The following is a 21,250-nucleotide window of genomic DNA, read 5'->3' on the forward strand; positions in this document are numbered from 1 at the left end:
AAAATTTACCTATTATTTTTTTTAATCTCTTGAAAATAATTCAACATGACATTTTCTCCTCTTTTTATCACTTGCATTTGCTGTATCAAAGTCATGCACTTCATGTTTCCTCTCTGCTCCATGTCCGAGGAGATCCCTCAACCTGTGTTACCCACACTCCCTTGCTGCCTGGCTTCCTAGTGGGTTTGGGGGGAAGAGAGTCCAAGCATGGCAGCTGAGAGGCTGAAGCATTTGTTACCTTTCTTCATGGAAGGAAGCATTCTCACCCTTTGGCCTCAGGTTCTGTGTAAAGGCTGCTCTCACACGGGTCTAGCTTCCGTTTGGCTAGACCACCATCCTGCTTTGCCCTTTCCATGTACTTTGGGCCTAAGGGTAGGTGGTGGGGTTTCTTGCTTTTGCTGGAAATGTGGTATTTAACTTGACCTTGGTTATTCCCTTAATAGCCCCTTAGTTACGTTTCTTTCAGTTAATCTTTTGAATATGCCATCTGCTCTGCTTGGACCTTGACTGATACATATTCACATTCTTCATTAGGGTAATGAGAGGGGCTTTTGGGGATTTGTAGCTAGGATGGTTCAGATTTTGCCCCAAACTATGGACCTTTTAACGAATGTAGCCTTGCATTCAACAGAGTCAAACCTAAAAGAACAAATAGTGATAATTTCATAAAAAGAACTCTCCAAATGCACGTGTACACTAATGTAATTTGTGCACCTACAAAACACAAGATTAAAAAACAAAATGTTAGTTATGAAGTAGAACAAGATACATAGAGTTGTTAAGTAAGATTCCAGCTGGCAATGTACTACAAAGGTAAGTCAGTAATTAAAATGCATTGGGCTGGACAAAAATGGGGTAGACAAAGCTCAACTGGCTTTAGTATGTCAGTGTCACTGACTTTGAGTATTTTTCATTACTATAACGATTAGTCTAAGATTTGCAGTTCTTCCCTTGACATGCTGACCTTTTCACACTGATTCTTTCTACCTGCTGCTAAGATGCAAAATCAATATAATCAAACAAGCAAATCACTTGATACTGAAATTGCCTGATAATAGAGAAGAAAATCTTATTACCCAGTGTCCTTGGATGTGCTTATGCATCTATAAAGACAGGCCCAGAGACCTACCTTGAAGGAGACCTGTTACACTCCCACATCCAACATATGACCTTAGTATTTAAAGGTGTGCTGTTGAACAGAATCCAGTGGGCGGACATGCCTGCTGATGTTTGATGCCGTCTCCCCTTGATGATATCCTATGGTATTTCTTTCTCTTTTACTTTTATGGTAGTTTTGTTAGCTTTCCTCCCATCCCCATTTCTATCCTGTTTTTCTGCACCTCACCTGACATAGAGCTCGTCGAAACCAGATATGTAATGGAAGGGTTTTAAGGAGGTGATTCAAAGGGATTGTGGACCCTGGTCGTTTTTCTTCCCTTCCCATCCTTCCACTCCTTTGGGAGACATGCTGGTCATTTGAAGTATTAACAGCAGCCCCTTCAGCCTTTGTGGGTTTTTTTCTGCCAGAGTCCTGGATCTTGTTCACAAAAACCCAAAGCAAGTTGCTTCCTTAGGGGGGTTACCCTGACACAATTCCTTAAATCATAGTTTGTCAGTAGTCATCCATGTATCAGTTAGATTTAATATACTACTAATTAATATGTATAAAAAAACTAACTGTAGTACTTGTAAAATTTGTAAAACTTTGTTTTTAGAGCACCTTGCTCTGTTTGGAAAGTTTTGACTATTAAATTTTACTCCCTGAGAAAGAAAATCCCATAGGGAGTTCTATGATTCAGGTATTTGCTGGAAATGATATTTTATTTAGCTGTGCTATGTGTTCATCATTGTCAAGAGTGGCAAAGCATATATGCTGATTTAAGGGCACAGTGCATTTCCTTTTGAATATTTTATCAAAGTTAAGTTTCTTAGTTACTTTTTTAAAAAAGTGGTAATGTATTTTATAATCCATTGTTTTGAATCTAGGAATCAAACTGGTAACAGGACAATATAAAGAATCTACAACACGTTTTTCCCTTTGGAAGCAATCTTCATATAACTCATCTATAATAAGGATATTACATATTCTCCAAATGTAATGCATTCACGTTAACTGGTGATAAATTGAGATGTTCATTCTTAATGTCTGGTTGGAAACTAGTCCCAAATTTTAAAAATTGCTGTTTAAGGAAATAAATCTTCTATAGAAAAATGTATTTTTATAGCATACTTGTAATTCATTCCATGAATGGGGCAGATGGGGCTAGTTGTAATCATCAACTCAACTAAGTGCCTTTTATTTGCTGAGATTGGGTCTCATGTCTATAATATAAAAATGTGTTCTAACACATTTGTTAGTTGTTTGTCTCAACTTTTAGTGGAAAAAAAGGTGATTGGTGTTGGGTTTAAATTATGAAAACATTTCAGACTTAAACTGCAATTGAAAAATATATTCTTTTTTTAAACTTTATTTTTTAGAGCAATGTAAGCTTCACAGCAGGACTGGGAGGATCATGGAGATTTTCCACACATTGCCCACTGACACACACACGTGGCCTCCTGCATTATCAGCATCACTCACTAGGTAGTGCATTTGTTACCAATGATGAATCTACATTGAACATCAAAATCACCCAGAGTCCAGAATTAACCTCGAGGTTAGTGCTTGCTGTTGTGCATTCCGTGGGCTTAGACAATCATATAATGACACTTATCCATCATTCTAAAATCATATAGAGTAGTTCCACTGCCCTAAACATGTGCTCTGTACATTTATCCTTTCTTCTGCCACTGTTGACATTTTTACTATTTCCATATTTTTACTTTTTCCAGAATATCATTTAGTCATAATCACGCAGTCTATAGTCTTTTCAACTGGTGTCATTCACTTCGTAATATGTACTTAGGGTCTCTCTGTGTCTTTTCATGGCTTGAAAGCTGATTTCCTCTTAGCACTGAATAAAATTCCCTTGTCAGATGTACCATAGTTATTTTTCCATTTACCTACTGAAAAAGAATAAAAAAATTAAAAAATGATGGATATCTTGGTTGTTACCAAGTTTTGGCAATTATGACTTAAAGATCTATGTGTATGTTTTTGTGTGGACACATTTAAAACTTTTCTGAGTAAATGCCAGGAAGAGTGGTTGCTGGATCAAATGGTGCGTTTAGTTTTATAAGAACCTGTCAAATTGCTTTCCAATATGGCTAGACCATTTTGCATCTCATCAGCAGTGTATGAGCGTGTTCCCATTGCTTCACATCCTCACCAGCAATTAGTGTTGCCAGTGTTCCAGATTTTAGGAATTCTACTAGGTATTTTGTGGTATCTTCTGCATTTTTCTGTGGGCATATAATGTGGACTATTTTTCATATGCTTGTTTTATATCTGTATATATTTTAAGGTCTTTGGCCCATTATTTAATTGGTTGCAAATATTTTCTCCTGGTCTATACCTTGTCTTCTAATTCCCTTGACATTGAATTTCATTGAGCAAAAGCTTTTCATTTTAATGAAGTTCAGCTTATCAATTATTTCTTTCATGGGTTGTGTCTTGTGTTATATCAAAAAGGCATCACCATACCCAAGATTATCTAGGTGTTCTCCTATATTGTCTTCTAGTTCTATGACCCAGTTTTTTCTTTAAGAATTATTCTAACCACATATTTTATATAACCACTTTTTAAAAATATACCATTTATGTAAGAGAAAAATGAATGACACAGTGTTTTTATATTAGATTATATTTAGATTTTTTGACTGTATAAATGGCCAGTTTCTTATAAGATAAAATATATTTGCACATCATTCTGAAAAATGGCTATTATAACTATTTTTAAATGAAAAAAAAAGATCTCATCTAATACAGTAAATTCTGTAGTACCATTGATACCACTGATAGAATCATCTTCATTTGGGGAAATAATTACTAATAATTCATAATCTTGTGTTGGAATAGCTCTCTTAGAAAAAGGATTATTTAACTATTTTATTAAAGGTTTCCTGGTCAAATGATGAGAGACTCTTTAACTCTGGGAAACAAACTGAGTGTTGCTGAAGGAAAGTGGGTGGGGAGGATAGGGTAACTGGGTGATGGGGATTAAGGAGGGCATGGGATGTGATGAGCATTGGGTGTTATACTAGATGTTGCAAATTTAATTTGTTTATTTTTAAGATTTTATTTATTTATTTACTGAGAGAGAGAGAGAATGAGCAGAGGGAAGAGGCAGAGAGTGAGAAGCAGGCTCCTTGCTTGAGCAGGAATCCCTGATGTCGGGCTCAATCCCAGCGTCCCAGGATCATGACCTGAGCCCACCCAGACACTCCAGCAAATTGAATTCAAATTAAAAAAATCAAATAAAAGTTTCCTGGAATTTTGTGCTATGTTTTAGAAACTCCTCCTCCTGACTCCCTATCAATGGATTCACTTATTCACCCAGAAAATATTTACTCAGTACTTTCATAGACACAACAGGGGTTAATGGATATTTGTATTATGGATAAATGATTAAATAGAATGCAAATAAGAGTGACATGCATTCTTTCTTTGACAAATATTTACCTCTCAACTTTTAATTTTTAGCTCACTGATCCTTCATTGATGAAGTCTTTCATTTATTTAGCACTTACACTGGAATCTCGACCTGTAAGTTTTAGATACTAGATTTATATAAATAAGAGATAAGTATCCATTCTGCATATGGGTATTTTTTAAACAAAACAAAATTTTGAAAAGACAATCTTGTGCCCAAATCCTTTTCTAACCTAAAAGGGGGGGAGCAAATATGGTGGCAGGAGTTTATGGAACATCTCTTATTTCTTTCTATTTGTTTGTTTTCTCTGAGAAATGGAGAAGAATAAGAAGTCATAGACTCAGTAAGGATCGGTGAGGATGCATTATTAATTTGAGAAGAGGTCTGGCCTAGTCTTCCAGGAATGCAGAAGAGTGAACAGAATAGGAAAAATATATTGGGTGCCATTAAAGTCCTACTTGTGGTGAGACTCAAATGATCACAGAACTCACATGGTATGTGTTTTTCTTTAGCTGCATGAAACTTTGTGAGTTCAGATCCCAAGGAGGAGGAAATTTGTTTTAAACTAGGATTGTGATTATTCAAGCAAATGCTCTGAAGGGAGCATTGCATAACGGAGTTACAGGTACATGCCTGAAAGAAATTAAACCTTCCATGGAATTTAAGCTAGTAATATTGAAAAGGAAGGCACAAGGATGAGGTCATAAAGAACATCGAAAATGCAGTAGAAATGATGGACCGAAAGTCCAAGTGGGTCTGTGGCATTTTTGGAATTAGAGTACTAGAAGAAGTAAGCTGGAAAGATAGGAGCTGGTGATTGGTGAGCTGGGTTCTTAAGGCAGTGGAAATTAGTAATTACAAACATAGGCATGATTATGTGAGTAGCTGAAGCATGCTGAGAGCCAAATCCACTGGAGAGAAGGACATGGAGTCACTGAGTGAGACACCAGGATCAAAAGTCATCAATGTAGATAATAAAATTATCAAGGATTTTGATAAGAATTGTGGTGTAAGTCTTCAAGGAATAAGAGGAAACACAAAGGAGTAATAAAAGGCTTATAAGTAGGGAGGAATATAGTGAGTGCAATACATATGGGTAATTCCTCAAGATTATTGTAAAAAACATGAAATTTTAGAAAGGAGGAGGGAGAGAGCCTGGTCACAGCAATGATTACAGGTCTTGTTACAATTCCTGAGCCTCCAGAGGAACAACTATGCCCCCACCCCCACCCACCTCTCCCCACCTCTTGCCTTCTGCGTTCCAGGCATTTGTGGGAAGAGGGCAATGGAGGACATAGCCTTCAATTGACAGGACTTTAGGGGAAGCGATGTCCTCAGTGGGGAGACACTTTCAAGTAGGGAAAAATATTGATAAGAACTTTGGGGTAGCAGTTAGAGATACAGGCAGGTTTAGCAAACCCTGATTGTGAATTCTGAACATCACTGTGCAACAGTGTCAGGATATAGACGTAGGAGTATCACCTAACAGAACGGGAATTTAAGACTGATGTTAACATATTTGGGGATTAGATCCGAGAAAGTCATTATGCAAATGTGAGAAATGAGGAAGATTTGTTTAATGCTGCAACATGCTCTGTTTGTGAGAAATAAATTTTTTCTTTTTTTAATAAATTAATTTTTATTGGTGTTCAACTTACCAACATACAGAAAAACACCCAGTGCTCATCCCGTCAAGTGTCCCCCTCAGTGCCCGTCACCCATTCACCCCCACCCCCCACCCTCCTCCCCTTCCACCACCCCTAGTTCATTTCCCAGAGTTAGGAGTCTTTATGTTCTGTATCCCTTTCTGATATTTCCTACCCATTTCTTCACCTTTGCCTTCTACTCCCTTTCACTATTATCTATATTCCTCAAAAGAATGAGAACATATTATTTTTGTTCTTCTCTGACTTATTTCACTCAGCATAATACCCTCCAGTTCCATCCATGTTGAAGCAAATGGTGGGTATTTGTCGTTTCTAATGGCTGAGGAATATTCCATTGTATACATAGACCACATCTTCTTTATCCATTCATCTTTCGATGGAGACCGAGCTCCTTCCACAGTTTGGCTATTGTGGACATTGCTGCTAGAAATATCAGGGTGCAGGTGTCCTGGCGTTTCATTGCATCTGAATCTTTAGGGTAAATCCCCAACAGTACAATTGCTGGGTCGTAGGGCAGGTCTATTTTTAACACTTTGAGGAACTCCACACAGTTTCCAGAGTGGCTGCACCAGTACATATTCCCACCAACAGTGTAAGAGGGTTCCCTTTTCTCCGCATCCTCTCCAACATTTGTTGTTTCCTGCCTTGTTAATTTTCCCCATTCTCACTGGTGTGAGGTGGGATCTCATTGTGGTTTTGATTTGTATTTCCCTGATGGCAAGTGATGCAGAGCATTGTCTCATGTGCATGTTGGCCATGTCCATGTCTTCCTCTGTGAGATTTCTCTTCATGTCTTTTGCCCATTTCATGATTGGATTGTTTGTTTCTTTGGTGTTGAGTTTAAGAAGTTCTTTATAGATCTTGGAAACTAGCCCTTTATCTGATACGTCATTTGCAAATATCTTCTCCCACTCTGTAGGTTGTCTTTTAGTTTTGTTGACTGTATCCATTGCTGTGCAAAAGCTTCTTATCTTGATGAAGTCCCAATAGTTCATTTTTGCTTTTGTTTCTTTTGCCTTTGTGGATGTATCTTGCAAGAAGTTACTGTGGCCAAGTTCGAAAAGGGTGTTGCCTGTGTTCTCCTCTAGGATTTTGATGGAATCTTGTCTCCATTTAGATCTTTCATCCATTTTGAGTTTATCTTTGTGTATGGTGCAAGAGAGTGGTCTAGTTTCATTCTTCTGCATGTGGATCTCCAATTTTCTCAACACCATTTATTGAAGAGACTGTCTTTCTTCCAGTGGATAGTCTTTCCTATTTTATCGAATATTAGTTGACCATAAAGTTGAGGGTCCACTTCTGGATTCTCTATTCTGTTCCATTGATCTATGTGTCTGTTTTTGTGCCGATACCACACTGTCCTGATGACCACAGCTTTGTAGTACAACCTGAAATCTGGCATTGTTATGCCCCCAGATATGGTTCTCGTTTTTAAAATTCCCCTGGCTATTCGGGGTCTTTTCTGATTCCACACAAATCTGAAAATAATTTGTTCTAACTCTCTGAGGAAAGTCCATGGTACTTTGATAGGGATTGCATTAAACGTGTAAATTGCCCTGGGTAGCATTGACATTTTCACAATGTTAATTCTGCCAATCCATGAGCATGGACTATTTTTCCATCTCTTTGTGTCTTCCTCAATTTCTTTCAGAAGTGTTCTATAGTTTTTAGGGTATAGATCTTTTACCTCTTTGGTTAGGTTTATTCCTAGATATCTTATGATTTTGGGTGCAATTGTAAATGGGATTGACTCCTTAATTTCTCTTTCTTCAGTCTCATTATAAGTGGATAGAAATGCCATTGATTTCTGGGCATTGATTTTGTATCCTGCCATGCTACCAAATTCCTGTATGAGTTCTAACAATCTTGGGGTGGAGGCTTTTGGGTTTTCTGTGTAGATTATCATGTCATCGGTGAAGAGGGAGAGTTTGACTTCTTCTTTGCCATTTGAATGCCTTTAATATCTTTTTGTTGTCTGATTGCTGAGGCTAGGACTTCCAGTACTATGTTGAATAGCAGTGGTGAGAGTGGACATCCCTGTCTTGTTCCTGATCTTAGGGGAAAGGCTCCCAGTGCTTCCCCATGGAGAATGATATTTGCTGTGGGCTTTTCGTAGATGGCTTTTAAGATGTCGAGGAAAGTTCCCTCTATCTCAACACTCTGAAGTGTTTTGATCAGGAATGGATGCTGTATTTTGTCAAATGCTTTCTCTGCATCTAATGAGAGGGTCATATGGTTCTTGGTTTTTCTCTTGCTGATATGATGAGTCACACTGATTGTTTTACGAGTGTTGAACCAGCCTTGTGTCCCAGGGATAAATCCTACTTGGTCATGGTGAATAATTTTCTTAATGTGTTGTTGGATCCTATTGGCTAGTATCTTCTTGAGAATTTTTGCATCCATGTTCATCAGGGATATTGGTCTATAATTCTCCTTTTTGGTGGGGTATTTATCTGGTTTCGGAATTAAGGTGATGTTGGCCTCATAGAACAAATTTGGAAGTACTCCATCTCTTTCTATCTTTCCAAACAGCTTTAGTAGAATCGGTATCGTTTCTTTTTTAAACGTTTGATACAATTCCCCAGGGAAGCCATCTTGCCCTGGACTTTTGTGTCTTGGAAGGTTTGTGATGACTCCTTCAATTTCCTCCCTGGTTATTGGCCTGTTCAGATTTGCTATTTCTTCCTGTTCCAGTTCTGGTAGTTTATGGCTTTCCATGCAGGGATCCCAATGTGGGACTCGATCCTGGGTCTCCACGATCAGGCCCTGGCCAAAGGCAGAGGCTAAACTGCTGAGCCACCCAGGGTGCCCTATTCATTTGTTTCTAATAGTGATTAAGAAAAAATCATTTTAAGATACATTGAGTACCACGTGCCAATTCAAAGTTACTATTGATGTTTTTTTTAAATTTCCAACTGATCTAGATACTGAAAAAGGAATCTGACAATATTCAGTTACCTGGCAAACAAAATACATATACATAAAATATACATAAAATATATATTACAAATAGAGACAGTCATATATATCAAAGGAAAGGCTAATTATCTAACTTTCTAAAAGTGAATTCCACATCATCAATTTGCCCAATGCAGTAACATCTTGTGGAGGCCTGTAAATGCAGCAAAAAGAAGTTTATTAGGTAATGGTGTCATTTCTGCATCTAGAGAACAATATGCTATCGGTGATCTAATTATTAATATTAAATTTAAACTAGAATATTAAAATTAAGTTAGAACTTTCATGTTATACGACAGGGAACTACAAACAAACCTTAAATGAATTTCCAAAACCCTGGTCCAGAAAGAGAAAAAAGAACAGGCAACTGAGAGGTTCAAAGAATTGAGAGAATCATCATGTGTACCTAAATCCAAAAAATAAAACATTTTAGTAACAAACTACTTGCAAAGCTCTTCCTTTGGACTGATAATCGATTCAAAAAAGTAAAGTACAGGAGAATGTTGATCTGTATCTCTGAATGACACACAAAAATCATGGTGGCTTACAGTTTTATTAGATTCAACATTTTGGTAGTAACATCTCATAGAGAATTCAGATTTACAGGCAAATTTGCACATACAAGAGCTTCTCTGAATGTCCTAGTTGTTAGGGTTTTTCAAACAAACTTAGGAAATGAAGATAAACAAGCCCAGAAAAATGTAGTAAGTAACCTGGCTGGAATGATTCAACAGGAAAACTGGAGATAGTGCCTTATGGTAGAGCTGCTACAGAGTATTCTCTTGAGGCGGGTGCTCTGCCAAAATCCTAATGCACCACAATGACCGTTTCTGAATTCATAAAGTATGGAAGGGTTGCCATATAGTGTTATATCCAAGTGTCATGAAGTTTGAATGATTACCTGTATGCATATAGTCTTTAAAAAATACTATCATCAGTGTCATTACCTCTTTCCTTACTAGTAACCTACTCTTACCTCGCTAGAGTGTCTTAGCTGATTGGGAAGTTCCAACTCAGGAATCAGTACATAGTGATGGAATCAGCCCCTATGCCAGAATAAAAACTCAGGTCTAGAGAAGAATAAGGAGAAAGACTGGACGATGGGCTTTAGAACTAGACTAGGAACTGACACTACTCTCTTACTTTCTGCCTATGTAGATATCCTTCCTTATCCCATGGGCCTCAATTTCCTCATCCATAAAGCAGAAAATAGAAAACTTATTTATGCCTTGGATCGTACTGCTATTTTCCAATAAGTGGCTAAGAACACATAAAAGAAACAACAATACCTCACATTGATATAGCACTTGGCAATTGTCTAAAAATATCACGTACTTTATCAGGCTTTCACCTTCTGAGAGATGGATGAAAAAGTCAAGTGCATTTCCAAGTACACTGGGTGGAGAGACTCTGCCTTGGAATCAGATAGACCTGACTTGGGATTCTGGTATACAACTTATTAGCAATGTATCCTCAGGAAAGGTTATCTTAACTTCATTTATTACCTTATCTACAAAATAGGATCAATAGCACCTACCTAAAAGAGTAATTCTGGATTAAAAAATTCAAAAAATATCAGGAAGGGAGACAGAACATAAAGACTCCTAACCCTGGGAAACGAACTAGGGGTGGTGGAAGGGGAGGAGGGTGGGGGGTGGGGGGATATGGGTGACGGGCACTGAGGGGGACACTTGACGGGATGAGCACTGGGTGTTTTTCTGTATGTTGGTAAATTGAACACCAATAAAAATTAATTTATTAAAAAAAATTCAAAAAAATCTGGGTCCATCTCCCAGAAGAACACCTCCAAGCTGTGCACATTTTACCAATGGGAGAGTTGAGACTAAGTGATGATAAACAATTATAAAGCTCACACTTAGCAAATCCTAGAGCCAGCCTATAACTAGAACCATGAGAAGAACAGGCGTAGTGAACTCAGGAGTGAAATAGAATGAGTTAATCTATATATAGCTTTCAATTTTCCTGGATAAAACATTTCTTAAAGGAGGCTAAAACAACCCAATGCGTTTGACAGCTAAATGGAATTTGTCCTCATATATTTCTTTTATTTCTTATGCTTACTTTTCAATGACTCACAAAACAATTTCCTTTCTTTGGCCAGACACCTATTATTAACTATGCTACCTCAATGTTATGTGCAGGAAGAAAACTTATATTCTGTTATGTACATCTGATATTAATATACTCATGAAATAGCCACTTATATGTCATATACAAAGTAAGAACACTTAATTAGGAGACAAGATTGTTCTTCTGGCTTTGGCTTTCCCATTTGGGCCCTTTCACCTTGGGCAAGTCTCATCATCTTTGAAACTCTTTCACTTAATCTGTAAAATGGTGTAGGTAGACTTTGTAATCTCATCCCTTTCAGAACTAGATTCAATCACAGGTGAAATAACATCTTTCCCAAGAGCTTTAATGACGTTAAAGAGAAATGCATATACAGGATGATGTGATCATTGCTGCCCCTCTCAGACCTCACCCTTTGAAAAGGATAGTTGGTATGGAATTAAGAAACACACTTAAGTGGGATATGACAGTGAAAAACTGGAATACACAATCTTGGAAGATTGGGGGAGGGGACTTCTCTGAAATTACACAGGATAATGTAAGCCACCATTTGATAAGCTTTTACCAATGGAACTGCTTCTGTATTGTGGCAATAGCTAGGACCAAATAAACTCACAATGCCTTCCAGTCTAATTCTTTCTGATTCCATCACTATCACAAAACATTTACTCCTGGATATCTAGATGTATCTACTTTTCAAACTTCCTATCTCCTTCCAACATCCAGCATCACTCACAAATCTCCAATTTCTCTGACAAGTTGCCCACTGTCCCTTTTCAAGTACCATACCCCACTAAGATTTCATGTTCTCATGCATTTGAGGTTCAGTTCTGCTATTTCAAAACAGCAAATGTAACTATCTCTTGTTTTGTAAGGAAATATAGTCCCCACTGTGCACAAGTAAATATAACTCTAGAAAAGGCCATGCGTGATTTGGTATTTCAGCTGCACCTGTCTGTGACTTAACTTGGTTTCTCTTTACTTGCTGGGAGACTGTTGTCCACATGTGGATGCTGTTAAAAAAAAAAAAAAACATGACTATGAAATTGGCAAAGGCATAATTTAGTGTATTGAAATGGTAGTAGATAGCGTCAGATTATCCAGCCAAATTGACTAATGACTAATCAATACAATAGGAAATAGTCTTCAAAATTCCTAAAGTTACAAACTGAAACTATACCAGTATGGACGAAAAAAGTTTGAACTCCCGCTCAATTATCAATAGAAGTAGGAGACAAGTGATAAAGGTGGAGAAAATAAAATATAATGAAGTAGGAAGTAAGAATTCCATATGTAATGTCCTTTCACTTAATTCTTCCTTACAAAGATCCTAATTCAATCTCAACCTGTATATTAACATCAGTTCTACAGAGTTCAAAATATAAAGCTGAAAAATATCAGGAAAAAATTATTTCCACAATAAAATTCACAAAATATATCCTTAATACTCCTCTAACAAAACAAAAAATCTTTAAAATGAACACTGGGTGTTTTCTGTATGTTGGCAAATTGAACACCAATGAAAAATAAATTTATTATTAAACCCTAAAAAAAGACCTGACTGTAACAGAGCATTGCATTCCTATTTATTTACTCCCATCCCAGGAGGGGGCACTGTACCAAGTTGTGATCTAGCCCAGAGTGGTGTGTGTGTATGAGGTGTGTACTGTATCAGGCTTGACCAAATGACTTGTACTGACACATGAAATGTGACTGGAAGCAAAGTGAATCATGTCCAAGAGAATGCTTTAAGAGTCGTCATGTTTGGGGGACTGTTCTTTCCCTTCTGCCAGAAAAATGCATGTCTCTTGTAAGAGTTGTTCCCTTACACATCAAGTGGAACCAAATGCTGGAAAGAGTCACAGCCTCCTGTACCCCACACTTGCATGGACAAGAGCTAAATCTTTGTTGCTAGAAACCGCTAAGACTTTAAGGTTATTTGTTTGAGCAGTCTTCTTGGCAAAAGTTGACTGATACAATGACTTAAGCAAAATAATACTTTTTAAATTATTCCCTTGGTAAAAATGAAGCATCTTTTAATCAAGGAAATTTATGTGAAGCAGAAAAATGACAGGTGTATTCAAAAGAGTGAACTGTGCAAAATAAGTTAATTTCATATTTATGGCACACTCATCGGGTCCTATTAAAAAGTGAAGTTTCAAACAAATGTAAATGTTTCTTTTCTTTTCTTTTAAAAAAGATTTATTTATTTATTTGTGAGAGAGAAAACAATGGAGGGGAAGAGGGAGAGCAAGAAGGAGAGAAGCAGATTCCCTGCTGAGTGTGGAATCCTACTCAGGGCTGGATCCCACAATCCATGAGATCATGACCCGAGGTGAAATCAGGAGTCAAATGCTTCACCAACTGAGCCATCCAGGTGACACTAATATGGTCTCTGATGGTTTCTAATCACAGCTAATAATCAGCCACACAGCAAGGAAACATTTTAATAGGATTCCTAGGAATGGGATCCTATATTAGACAAAAAAACTAAGTCCATAAATAAAAAACAACAACCACAAATCACTAACATATATGCTATGTTTCTCTGAGGGGCTCAGGCAAAGACAGTAATCTTTAAAGTATCTTACAAAAAAAAAAATCTGACATGGAAAAAAAGTCAACAGAAAAGACAAGAAGAATAAAAAGAAAAATCTGTTACACAGAAAACATGTGATCTGATCCTAGGAAACAGGTACTTTTCACAGGAAAAAAAAGGTATACCTCAACTATTTTACTTAGATAAATTACCAATCTCGACAGGCCAAGAAACTTTAGAATAAGATTATGTCACAGAGAACAGAGTGGCTATTTTATAGACAAGCAATTAGAGAGCATATTGTGTTCCCAGAGCATTTTTGCTCTATTTTACATCAGAAGTTTTTTAACTGACCTCCACTTAACTCATTCCCAGATTTACCTGACACGGCATCAAGTCAGCTGAATGACGTCCAAAGCAAAGTCTTCTCAGTTGGCAGCCTGCTCTCTGCTTTACGGGCACACCTCTGTCCTCAGCCCTTGACTAGCATGCTTGTGTCGCGAGAGTCCCTTGTGTGTGTTCCCACATATGTTTATGACACTTGTACAAGATATTTTAATCGATAACTTAACCAAATATTACATAAACCAAAGATATACGAGTTAGAAAAAAATTCATTTGTTTCTAAGAAAATCAGCTGTATATTTTTAAAAAACACTCAAAGGTAAATCTGTAAAAAGAATTGTCAAGTTACAGAAGGAAAAAAAAGAGGAAAAAAACAAAAAAAGTTACAGAACGAAAGCAATTATAAAAGATGGGGGAAAATCATAAGTCTGGAAGGAGTTTATACTCCACTTGCTTTACAAGAAGGAGGCTTTACTCATATTACTTTAAAAATATCAAAACTAAAAAAAATAAAAAATAAAAAAAATAAAAATAGCAAAACTGAATACTATAAGGAGTGGTTATAAAAAATATATATGGTTGCAAACTCTAGTGAGAAAACCTATGCTCAGAATCATGAAGGCTTTGGTCATAAATTTTATTTTTTTTAAAAGATTTTGTTTATTTATTCATGAGATAGAGACAGAGACAGAGACACAGGCAGAGGGAGAAGTAGGCTCCATGCAGGGAGCCCGACGTGGGACTGGATCCCGGGTCTCCACTATCACGCCCTGGGCTGAAGGTGGCACTAAAATGCTGAGCCACCCAGGCTGCCCATATTTTTAAAAATTAAAGAATCAATGTGTTCTCATTCATTTAGGGAATATAAATAATAGTGAAAGGGAATATAAGGGAAGGGAGAAGTAATGTGTGGGAAATATCAGAAAGGGAGACAGAACATAAAGACTCCTAACTCTGGGAAATGAACTAGGGGTGATGGAAGGGAAGGAGGGTGGGGGGTGGGGGTGAATGGGTGACGGGCACTGAGGGGGGCACTTGACGGCATGAGCACTGGGTGTTATTCTGTATGTTGGTAAATTGAACACCAATAAAAAATAAATTTATTATTTTAAAAAAGAATCAATGTATACTTACAAAACTTAAACTAAAATGAAATGGTTGAAATATCAGTTCTATTTTCCCTGCTAGCACAAACTTTTTCTATTACCTGACCACGTACCGGTCCATATCACATCAGAAAAGAGAATTTCAACCAAATTATTATATAACCAAGTTTGAGCAACAGATTCCCCACACATGCCTCCCTAACCAACTTTGCTATCCCTATCAAAGTATTTCCCACCCTGATCTGTATTTATTTAGATGCATCCGCCAACTGGGCTGCAAACTCCATGGGGGAAGGGATTATATTCTCAAATTACATATAAATTATCATTCCCCAAATATATATTATTCTAAATGGCAGGAGACTTCACTAAACACAGATTTCTCCTTCCCCTTGCCTCCTCCCTTCCCCAAAGATTCCTTGCTCCCAGAGGGCACGCACTACATCATATTCATCTATGTAGAAATCTCAGTACCTGACTCAACACCTTGCTCATGAGGGCCAGACACAAAGAACCCAATGGACTAAAAACTAAGAAAAATAACTGGCATTTTCCTGTAAATTAATAAGATGATAAAGGCAAGAATGTCATTCAGGAAAGTGGAACTTGCTAGAAAAAGGACTGAGGAATCAAGTTCCCATTCCCAACAAATTCTTAAGAAATCAAAAGTTAACCAATAATTGAGAGTATTTTAACCGACTGGAAATAAGAGGACAGAGTAGATAAGCAGATGTGCTTCCTGGAAAGAGAACCAGAATCAGGCCAAGCACACTCCACTCACATACCAAAAGTCAATTCAAAAACCTATGAGAGAAACCGAGTGTTCATTCAATGCATTTATTGTAGCACATCATGTGCACCATCCTGCAGGACCCCCCCACCCCCCACCACTCACAAGAAAGTCAATACCAGTTTCTGCTCTGTAGGACTTGACATGCTTTTGGTGGAAACAGAATAGGAACTGGTTAAATTACCATAAAAAGTAAAAGGGGCCAAGACAATTGCATGGAGAGCAGCAGCTATGGAAGTCTCAGAGGCAGTTTCACAACAGTGTTTGAGATTCACTCTGAACCTTGAAAACTAGGAAAGTTTGGGACAAGACAAGATTGAGAGGGAGTGGGTTTATTAAAATAGGGCAAACAATGTCAGCAAAGTCACAGTATTACCAAGCATAGCTTATATTATGGTAAGCAACAAACCTAGCTAGAACACTGGGTATTGCAGACAAGTTGTAGAAAAGGAGACTGAAAGAGCAGCTTCGATGTGTGGAGTGACTGAAAAGTCAGGCACAGATTCAACATGCCCTGCCTTTGGCTCAGCTCGTGATCCTGGAGTCCGGGGATCCAGCCCTGCATCAGGTTCTTTGCTCAGTAGTGTGCTTGCTTCTCCCTCGGCCTTTACCTGCCTTCATGTTCTCTCTCTCTTGCTGTTTCTAATAAATAAAAAAAATCTTTTAAAAAAATCTAAATATGCCTTGTCAATTGCAGCATTTGAAGAAAATTATAAGGCAACCTCCTCACCCTAATGAAATAGAAAAAAAAAAAGACTAAAAAGTAGAAATCTATAATAAATTTTGTTCATTTGATCAATATGATGGTATATTTTATGTATCAACCTGACTGAATCATAGGGTGTCAGATATCTGGTCAAACATTATTCTGAGTGTATCCATGAGAATATATTCAAATGAGATTAAGATGTGAATTCATTGACTGACTATAGGAACTTGCTAGCCACAACATGGGTGGGCCTCATCCAATCAGCTCAAGGCCCAAACAGAACAAAAGACTAACCCTCCCCTGAGAATTCCTCCTGCCTGACTGCCTCCAAACTGGGACATTAGCTTTCTTCTGCCTTTGGACCTAAGTTGAAACACTGGTTGTGTCTCGAGCTTGAGAGTCTTTGACCTGAGCTATACCCTCAGTTCTCCTGGTTCTTAGGCCTTCAGACTCAAACTAGTACAGCACCAGCTCCCTTTGGTCTCCAGCTTGCTGGCTTACCCTGCGGATCTCAGAACTTGTCAGCCTCCATAACCACCTTAGCCAATTCTTACACTGAGATATATATATATATATATATATACACACACACACACACACACACACACACACACACACACACACACATCCTATTGATTCTGCTTTTCCGGAGAGCCCAGACTAATACAATCAAACTTGAAATTTCAGATGTCTGTTATATTGCTACAATAGAATCTATCTGATAAAAAACTAAAGGACTCTTGATACACCTTCTAGTCAATGAAAACATGTTAACCTTGACCAAAATGTAACATTAAATAGCCTTCAGATAAGTTCAGAGCAATAGTCATTCAATATCAACCATTTTTAATTTTACTTCTTTTTATTTTAATGAAGAAAGAAATACTTCTTATATAGATAAACAATTCTTTTGGAAAAAAAAAATGAGCCCGTATGTGCAAGAGTAATGCTAGGACTAAGTATATCACAGTGAAATAAATAAAGCAGGCACAGTACCCAACCTCAAAGAGCTTACAGACTAGGTAGGGATAAGCCATTAATCAACCACCAAAGAAATGGAAAATAACCTGATGAATGCAAGGACAATGATGAACATGGTGCTACTGGAGTATATAATGGAGAGAGCTAATCTCATCTGGAGTTCAAGGATGGTTTCTTGGCCCTGTGATGACTGAACAGAGGAATCTAGCAAAGGAAAAAGAGAAAATGCAAATGTAGAGCAAGTGGAAGGCACTCAGACATTTAATAGCTGGGTAAAAAGCGTATAAGCTGCAAAAAAATAGAACAAAAAAATGAGTGGCTAGGAGATGGTTTCAGTGAAGTCAAGGAAGAGAGTGCTTTAAGAGGGAGGTATCTGTCATCTGTCAACAACCCCTAATGCCACTGGGCAGATCAGCAGAAGGAGCTCCAAAAAGCCTGCAGTGCTTTAGTGACACAAAGTGCATGGTGGCCTGAGAGAGTCACTAGAAAGCTCAGGGCAGAAGCCATCTCAGTGCGGGCAGAGGAGCACATTGGAGGTGAGAAAACTGGAGACCTAGAATATCCAAGCAAAGAGGGGATCCCTGACGAAAGGGGATGTAGAATCAAGAGGGAACAATTTTGAAAAGAAAAAGTCTGAATGTTTAATATCAATGACAATGATCATCAGTGTCAGAGGGTGAATATCAAATGAAGAGAGGGGATGCTCTACGTCCTAAGTGTTCATCAGAGGGGGTACACAGGCTTGTTCTTCAGAAAGAGGAGGGGACAGACACTTCTCTATGCCGGGAGGACGAAAACAGAACGAGTGCACCGATGAGTGAGTGTGAGTGTGTGCTGTCAGGAGCTGATGTGTCAGTGTTATTTACATTATCTTTCCAGTTGTTTACTGACATTCTAGGGTTAAAATTACCATAGGGTTTCCTATGGGATTCAGATGGTGTCAACAGAATTAAAAATCTTACGTGTGGCAAGGTACAAAGTATTTCAAGGGATTATTAAATGTCACTTTTGTGTACAATATGGCATTGGTCCTACCATGAATTGAAACAAAGCAAAATATATTTATAAAAGTTTAATATAGCATATAAATACCCAATAATGTGCATTTAAATTTAATAGAGAAAAAAATGAAGAAAGATCAGGATAGCTGTTTACAAGCACACTACATTCCAAAGTCTACAAATGGGCCCATGGAACTAAGTCGCGGAGGGAAAGCTCTCCAAAGCCTGCTTGGTTCCATGCTGTTGCTAGAGGAAGAGTCAGGGAAACTGTCAGCAAGAATGACCATGCTCCTTTTTCTTTGCTTTTCCTTTCTGAAAAACATAAAGAATGGGAGGGAGTGAGGGAGGGAGGGAGGGAGGGAGGAAGGAAGGAAGGAAGGAAGGAAGGAAGGAGAAAGAAAGAAGGAAAGCAAACCGATAGACAGACAGACATGTAACCCACCCCTAACTGTGCACAGCCATACATCACAGGACTTAGTTCACCAAAGGGAAAGACACAAGGAAATGTCGCTGTCATCTCTGCCCACTGAGATGAATTAAATCAATCGCCCATTCAATCCCGCCTGAAGGAGGCAGCTGAGCTGGGGCGGGACCCTGAGGCTGTGTGTCCTGCCCCTGAACAAGGGGCCTGGGACGCGGCCTGGGCGCTGCTGCTCCTGCTGGCGCTGCTCCAGGCGCCTGTGGACAGCGCGCGCCTGCACGGATCTCTGCATGCAGAGAATTCGATGCCTCAGGAAACCACCAACAGGGAATGTCACCTCTGTGACCTCCAGGTCTAGGAGCCAGGCCACCAGCAGCTCCGGGAACCCGCTGACCAACCGCCATCTCCATCTCCAAGACACGTGGCTACAGCCAGAATCCCAGCAGCTGGGGGCTGGGCCAACAGGATCTCCAGCAGCTCAGGGTCCCAGAACACAACCCAGGCGACACTGGCCTCGGAGACCATCCCCATGACAGTTCAGCCGTGGCCTTTTCTTATCAGTCACAATCACACCAGCTATTAGCTCTAAAGGAAATCCAGGATCCAGAGTGGATACTGGCAGCTCTCTGGGCGGTATTGTGCTGACACTGGGTGTCCCGTCGGTTCCTTACATCGGAGGCAGAAGGTATTATTCCAGAAGAGGCATTCGATCACGAACCATTGGTGAACATGATGCCATCATCTAAGGAGGTCCAGGACCAGTGGAAGAAGACAGATACAGCCCTGTCAGATCATTTCGGTGATTCGGCCATGCACATAATATACAATGTGCTATATAAACATGTGGAGCGTCCTCCTGGTTCCTAAAGGGAAAACGGGTTTGGTTTGGGTTTTCTAAAGGAGTATTTGGAACATAGATTTAATGCAATGGTTATAGTCACTTTTAAGAAATACACAGTAAGACAAGGCCAGCCCTTTCCTTGTATGGCACTGGTCACAGCAGGGGAGTGATCGGCAGACATGGTCCCCCATGGGTGCTGTGCCCTCCCCGCATACAAATAAGGCCCTCAGGATGCTGGCAGAAACACCACACAGCAAAAATTATAGGAGTTCACCAGCTCGCAAGCATAACTTTAAAGCGTTGTGCCGGGTGCACTGCCCCCAGGGCCCAGTCAAACTAGCAATGATATCTGGGCTTTGCCCTGCTAGGGAGAGCCTGAACTTTCAATGAGAGGTAATCTAAGTATTTTTTTCCTCTGTGTATTTCACTAAATTGGAACACTGAACAGTGTTTTAAAGATTTGGTTAGGTTATTGCTGATGTGAGACTAGTGTCACTACCAGAAATCGCTCTATTTCATATGGAACAGTTATTTTCTGTTTAGTGAATATTTTTAAGAGGTGTAAAGCTTTCTGCTCCTAGAATCGCTGAACGTCCTGTAAACTTCCCTAACCTAAGTTCCTCCTGTGATTTCCAAACCCACCCCACAAGCTAAGGCTGTGCCAGTCCTTCCAGGGGCCCTAGGGCAGCACTACCTACACAACCCCTCAGGCTCCCACCTACATACCAAATGCTGCATTTTTGTGCACTGTTGATTTTACTCAGATTGGGGACATAGCATTTTTATACTACAAAAGCTTTGGAGTACATTTTTAAGGCTTTTAAAGATAAGCTTTTATTATTCTTCAGGCCACTGGTCTCCTGGGGGCGGGCACATGGCTGTATTATGGTATTAGAGAAAGCCCCATGTTGTAGGGACCCCAGGGCCAGTCAATGTAGTTCCTGTTACAAGCAGCCAAAACTCGTTCATGTTTGGTGAAAAAATGGTACTTAATCTGACTATATGACCATCCGACAGAGTGTTGCTATCTTAGTAAATTTCTGCTAATCCAGAAATGCACTAATATGTCCTAATGTCCCTCGTCTGCACTGCAAAGGATTTAAATGTGACTTGTGATCAGCTTTTGTGTTTCAGAGGATGCTAGGAATTTCTATGTAAAAGCATCACGTCTACGCACTGTGCATTAAGGCCTAGTCTGCTGAGGACCAGGTAATGCCGCAGGCCTGAGATGTGTATTGTAGAAGGAATCCAAGAAAGCCTGGGTGGGCA

The 21,250-nt window shown here is 38.9% G+C and overlaps 1 long non-coding RNA gene across 3 annotated transcripts in view; it reads right to left on the reverse strand.

Annotated features, from left to right (window-relative positions):
* Positions 1 to 2,435: 2,435 nt before the first annotated feature.
* LOC140598553 (uncharacterized) overlaps positions 2,436 to 21,250 on the reverse strand; it is a 45,066-nt gene continuing 26,251 nt past the window's right edge. The window contains exons 2-6 of one of the 3 annotated variants that reach the window (XR_012000993.1): positions 19,162 to 20,003; positions 18,874 to 19,031; positions 12,200 to 12,261; positions 9,473 to 9,563; positions 2,436 to 3,006 (exon numbers count right to left, since the gene is read on the reverse strand). This is a non-coding gene — a long non-coding RNA (uncharacterized lncRNA). Of the gene's footprint in view, positions 3,007 to 9,252; positions 9,564 to 12,199; positions 12,262 to 18,873; positions 19,032 to 19,161; positions 20,004 to 21,250 lie in introns of those variants that run through there. The other 2 variants (XR_012000992.1, XR_012000991.1) reach the window with 2 other exon arrangements.

Source organism: Vulpes vulpes, chromosome 4, assembly GCF_048418805.1.
Source record: "Vulpes vulpes isolate BD-2025 chromosome 4, VulVul3, whole genome shotgun sequence".
Classification (NCBI taxonomy): domain Eukaryota; kingdom Metazoa; phylum Chordata; class Mammalia; order Carnivora; family Canidae; genus Vulpes; species Vulpes vulpes.